Genomic DNA, 5,025 nt, shown 5'->3' with positions numbered 1-5,025 from the left:
AATTTGATAAAATCCAAATAAATCCCAAAAAATTCTGAAAATCACAACGTGGAACGTTTTAAACTTAAATCCACTAAGTAAGAGTTCTTCACCAAAGGATTTTCTCAAAGTCTCCTTATTTCTAAAAATCTTCCAAAAACATTTCAAAATTTTGGATCTTGGCAATGTAAGATAAATCCTTAGTGAAAATAAAAAATTTTGGGTTTAAAGTGTAGCTCTTACCTAGAGAATGAAATCTGAACTTTGTTTGCCTTAAAATCGCCTCAAATCTGAGCAATAGCAAGCCCTAAGTGCAAAAACCAGAGGTTGAAGGTGACTAAAAGCTAAAAAATGACATTTTTACTTTGCAAATCATGAAATTTAAGGGTGTTTGGGTCAGTTCAAATCAAGGGTGTTGTCGGCGCCCATGCTGGCGCCAGTGGCAAAAAAATTCATTTTTTCTATTTTAGCAAATTTCAATTTTCTTTCAATTTACTCCAAAGTCTATTTAGTCTTTTTGAACACTAATTTTCATATTAAAATAATTCACAAACAGGCATTTTTACAAACAAGACCAAACTAACTCTTATATATGAAAATACACTTTTTACAAATACATTTTTCTAATCACACTATAAAGCAAACTAAATTATAAATCAGCATCGAAATCAAGCCACAACACTAGAACGTTGACACAAAACTATACACACAATCAAAGTCAATAGAGTTCTAAGTAAAGTAAAGTAAATCAAATCCACACAATCACATTAAATACATATTTACTTTAAAGTAGTAGAGAGTCCAACATCCAACTTCTTCAATTATTTAGCTTCATCTTCAGTACTTTCTCCTCCTCTAATATCTCCCATAGATTAGTAATGAACGTAAAAATTATAGAAGGGTCGGTATGAGAATTGATTAGTCAAATTTTCATCAATCCATCCATTTTTCTTAAAAATCTGCACAAATCCTGCTTCAATTGTTCAAGTATGATCAAAGTTCTCCTTCATCCTCCAATCTAGGTGATCAAAAAGGTAGTTGAGATATTACATTTGTAATACTCTGAAGTTCTCTTTCTATTTTCTTCATTTTCTTCTCCAAAGCTATTGAGCTTCTAACTGTTTTTGGCATCAATGGTGTTGAAGCATGTGATGAATGATGATAAATAATATCTAATGCTTCATTTCCATTCCCAATATAATTTTCAACAATAGGAATCATGGGCTCCCAAGGTAATAAAACTTTCTCCCAACTTTCATATGGAAGTTAAGATTGACTGCAGAGTAAGAAAATTGTAGAAGGATGCCCCAGTCCATATATTAGCCCATTCATAATAATACCCATAACAAATTTGAAAATTTGAAATCCAACATCAATGGGCTTTTCCATTTGAATGCAATAGTTTAAAATGACACTTTCTCTTGTAACTTTACTAATCTTCATGGTAGGGAGTAATTTTGTAGGTAGCTTTACTAATCTTCATGGTAGGGAGTAATTTTGTAGATATGAAGAAATGCCATTATTTTGACATTGGACTAAGCAGTGAAGCAGAGAAACTAATGTATCCCTCACCTCTGATTTCCATATTATCATTGTCATCCGTTAGAAAGTTATATACATCTTGCATCATATCTCTCGTTGGGATAAAATTTGTATAATGACAGATTAAAACATTTTTTATCATATACAAATCATTAATTCGAGCCAGAGTAAATGGTACAACCTTACCTCAAACGAATACGACTCCTTGGGTAATTCCATGTAAGTTTGTATAGAATTCCTTTACCACTGGTACAACAACTGCAACGATAGTGTAGCATAGAACTTCCCAACGTCGCTGCACAATGATTTTCTCAATCTGTGAACTTGAATTACTCAAATCATGATTAACAAAGCCTCTCTCCTTGATAAGCCTCTTTTTCGTAATGACTTAGTCGGATAATCTTTGCGTGTCAAAACTGATAAACTTTCTTCTATTGAAAACTCCATACCTTGAATCAATTATGGAATTGGAAGCCGTGGAATTCAAAATCAGGAAGTTTTTGGTCGTCCAAGGCATATTTTAGGCCTTTAAAAACACCTCTCGGTGGTTATTTGAGAGCGAAATCCTGCCAAAGTCTTTCGCATTCGCTCTGAACGCGCAAAACTGCTTGAGACGCCATCGACACTCATGATGGCGCTGTCGATGCCCATTCTGTCGCCATCAACGCAAGAGGCCAAAATCGCGTCTTTTATTTTTTTATTCAATTTGATTCCAAATTTTCCTCCAATATTAATATTTGTCTTAATTTAATATATATAAACTTGTGTTGGATTAAAAAATATTATTATTTCCTAATACATAAAAACACTTATTAAACAAAATAGTATATATATATATATATATATATAAATTCATTAAATTAATGTAAACCAGTTACAAAGAGAAAAGAAAGAGGGCCTATAAAAGGGGGCAACCTCTCAAAATAACAAAAAAAGGAGCTATCTGATATAAGGAAGAGGTAGCAAATCACTGGATACAAGGAAATTCAATGGGGGAGGTATCCATCTGCTCACCAATGATTCTTCAGTATAGAGACCTCTTCTAGGCAGCCAATTGGAGGGTCTATTTCATTCTCTGTGGATATGGGAGAAATTTACAGAGAAGTTCTTCAGCAATTGATGAATCCTAGAAATCCAGCTGATTAAGTTCCATTGAGTGTCATAGGAGCCCTTGATAATGTTAATAAGCATCAAAGAGTCAGATTCAACCCATAGCTGATTGAAGTGGCAAGATCTGTCTAAGTTGAGGGCCCAAAAAATAGCTTGACATTCAGCTTCAAGGGGATCCAAAGCTTTAACAGGAGATTGAAAAAACAAGATGCACCTCCCCTCATGATTCATGAAGACACCACCAGTAACACCAATACCAGCAGACTGAGATTTATAGCTACCATCAGTGTTAACTTTTGTCCTTCCATACTTTGGAAGGCACTAGCAGATTTTCAAAACTTTGGTAATGGAAGGATTAAAGGATGGGCTCAGCTCCAACACAACTTCAAAATTGTTAAATTTAATCAGTTTTTGTATAAAGGCAATACAGTTTAGACCCACCTTCATTGGCTCTAAAGGATAAGCTTCATATTTCAAATGGTTTCTAGCCATCCAAACAAACCAAGCCACAATGTTGGGGATGTCTTGAAGATTGATTCCCCTCCAATCTGACCAGCAATTATAGAATACCTCCCATGTTAGATTCATTGTTGGGACATTCAGCTTTCCATTCACAATAGACCAAACTTCCTGTACCTAGGGGCAGGCAAAAAATAGGTGGGCAATTGTTTCCTCATCAGTAAGGAAGAAAATGAATCTAGAGGGTCCTCTTAGACCCTTCAATTTATATCATTAATCAGTGGGAATCAAGTAGGAATCAATTTTAAGAAGTGTCTCCATATAAAAAATGACATAGAGGGAGTGAGAAATTTATTCCAAATTGTTTGACCCAAATCCACCACCTGTTGGGGAGGCTGAGAAGGTAGTAAATTCTTTTTTTATAGAAATTCTGTCCTTTTGCCTAAGTTTAACAAAGAGTTTCAGAATATTGGAGATTTGAGAAGGGCTGCAAAAAGGAAGAATAGGAGTAAGATTCCACTTATCATGTTCCCAAAAATCCTTCACATTCTTTGGAGAGGCTGGAGCATTTTGATCATTAAGAAGGCTGCCTTCCAAAGACCAATTTTCCCACCAGATGTTTACCAATCCCTCACCAATCTCCCAGACATACATTTGTTCAGCTTCCTCCTTAATCTGTAACATCTTTTTCCAAATGGGGGAATCCCCCAAACCCATAGATAATTGGGTAGGGTGTTGATGCTTGCAATATTTTCCTTTTAGGAATTCAGCCCAAAGTGAGGACTGAGATCTGAATTTGATCCAGAGTTTGCAAGGATTAGTATGCATAATTTGGGGGAAGGACTTGAAGCCTAACCAACCTTCCATAACAGGTTTACACACCTTAGCTCATTTAGTTGTTGACCTCACTTTTGGTCGAGGTCTAGAAACTTCTTTAGTAGCCTAGGTCTAGCCATAGGACTTTTCTATTGACTAGTCTTAGAAAACTAGAAAAGATATACCCACCATTAAAAACTCCAAAACTCTTTGCTTTACTCAACTTGAAGTTCCACATATTGGTCCTAACCTCTAATATTTAGAAGGTAAGATCATTATGAGGGAGCTTAAGAAGAGTTTCTATAGGGTTACTTGGCCTTAGGACTGACCCTGGGTGCTGGTTTGGAGCTAAGGTACACTATACCTTCATCATATCTTCACAATACCCTCACAATGCCTTGGCTAAGACCAATAAATGAGGATCCAAAATGGTATTTCATTGGTCTATGAGCCATTTAAAATGGTTCTCTACCCAATTACATTTGAAATGCCCAACTTGGTCTTTTGCCCCTAGGCACCTCTAAATTACATAACTGCCCTTGGGACCCAAATTTGGCCAAAATTCCCAAATTTGGCCAAAATACCCAAAACTGATCAAAACTCATTCCAAACACTTTGAATATATCCAAATTTGCTAAAACTGACAAAAATAGCCAAATTACCAAAATGCCCCTCCATGGCCCAAAAAATCCAAAAATTCAAAAAATTCTCAAAAAAATCCCAATAAATCCAAAATATTTCTAATTTCATTTTGTCCCACTACACCATGATCTGATTTGGTCAATTTGACCACCTTTGACCAAATCCCCCAATTAGCCCCAATATTGGCTAACACCTCAAATCTCAACAATTGAATGCCTTAAACCTCAAATTGACATCCATTTTTTGTTAAAAAATCCTTTATAAGGTCATTTGTGACCAAATACAACAATTAATTTGAGCTTAGCCCAAAGCTAGCCCAAGTTTGACCCAAGTTTAGCCCTACATGCTTAATTTAGGTCTAAAACAAAACCCATCAAAACCCATTCAAATTGACCATCAAGTCAACTTCAAAACAATTTTCATCCTTCATGAAAATTGTTCATCATGACATTTTACACCAAACCCAACAATTAATTT

Source organism: Phalaenopsis equestris, unplaced genomic scaffold, assembly GCF_001263595.1.
Source record: "Phalaenopsis equestris unplaced genomic scaffold, ASM126359v1 Scaffold000136, whole genome shotgun sequence".
Taxonomy (NCBI): Eukaryota; Viridiplantae; Streptophyta; class Magnoliopsida; order Asparagales; family Orchidaceae; genus Phalaenopsis; species Phalaenopsis equestris.
Note: the sequence above shows the minus strand (reverse complement) of the source record.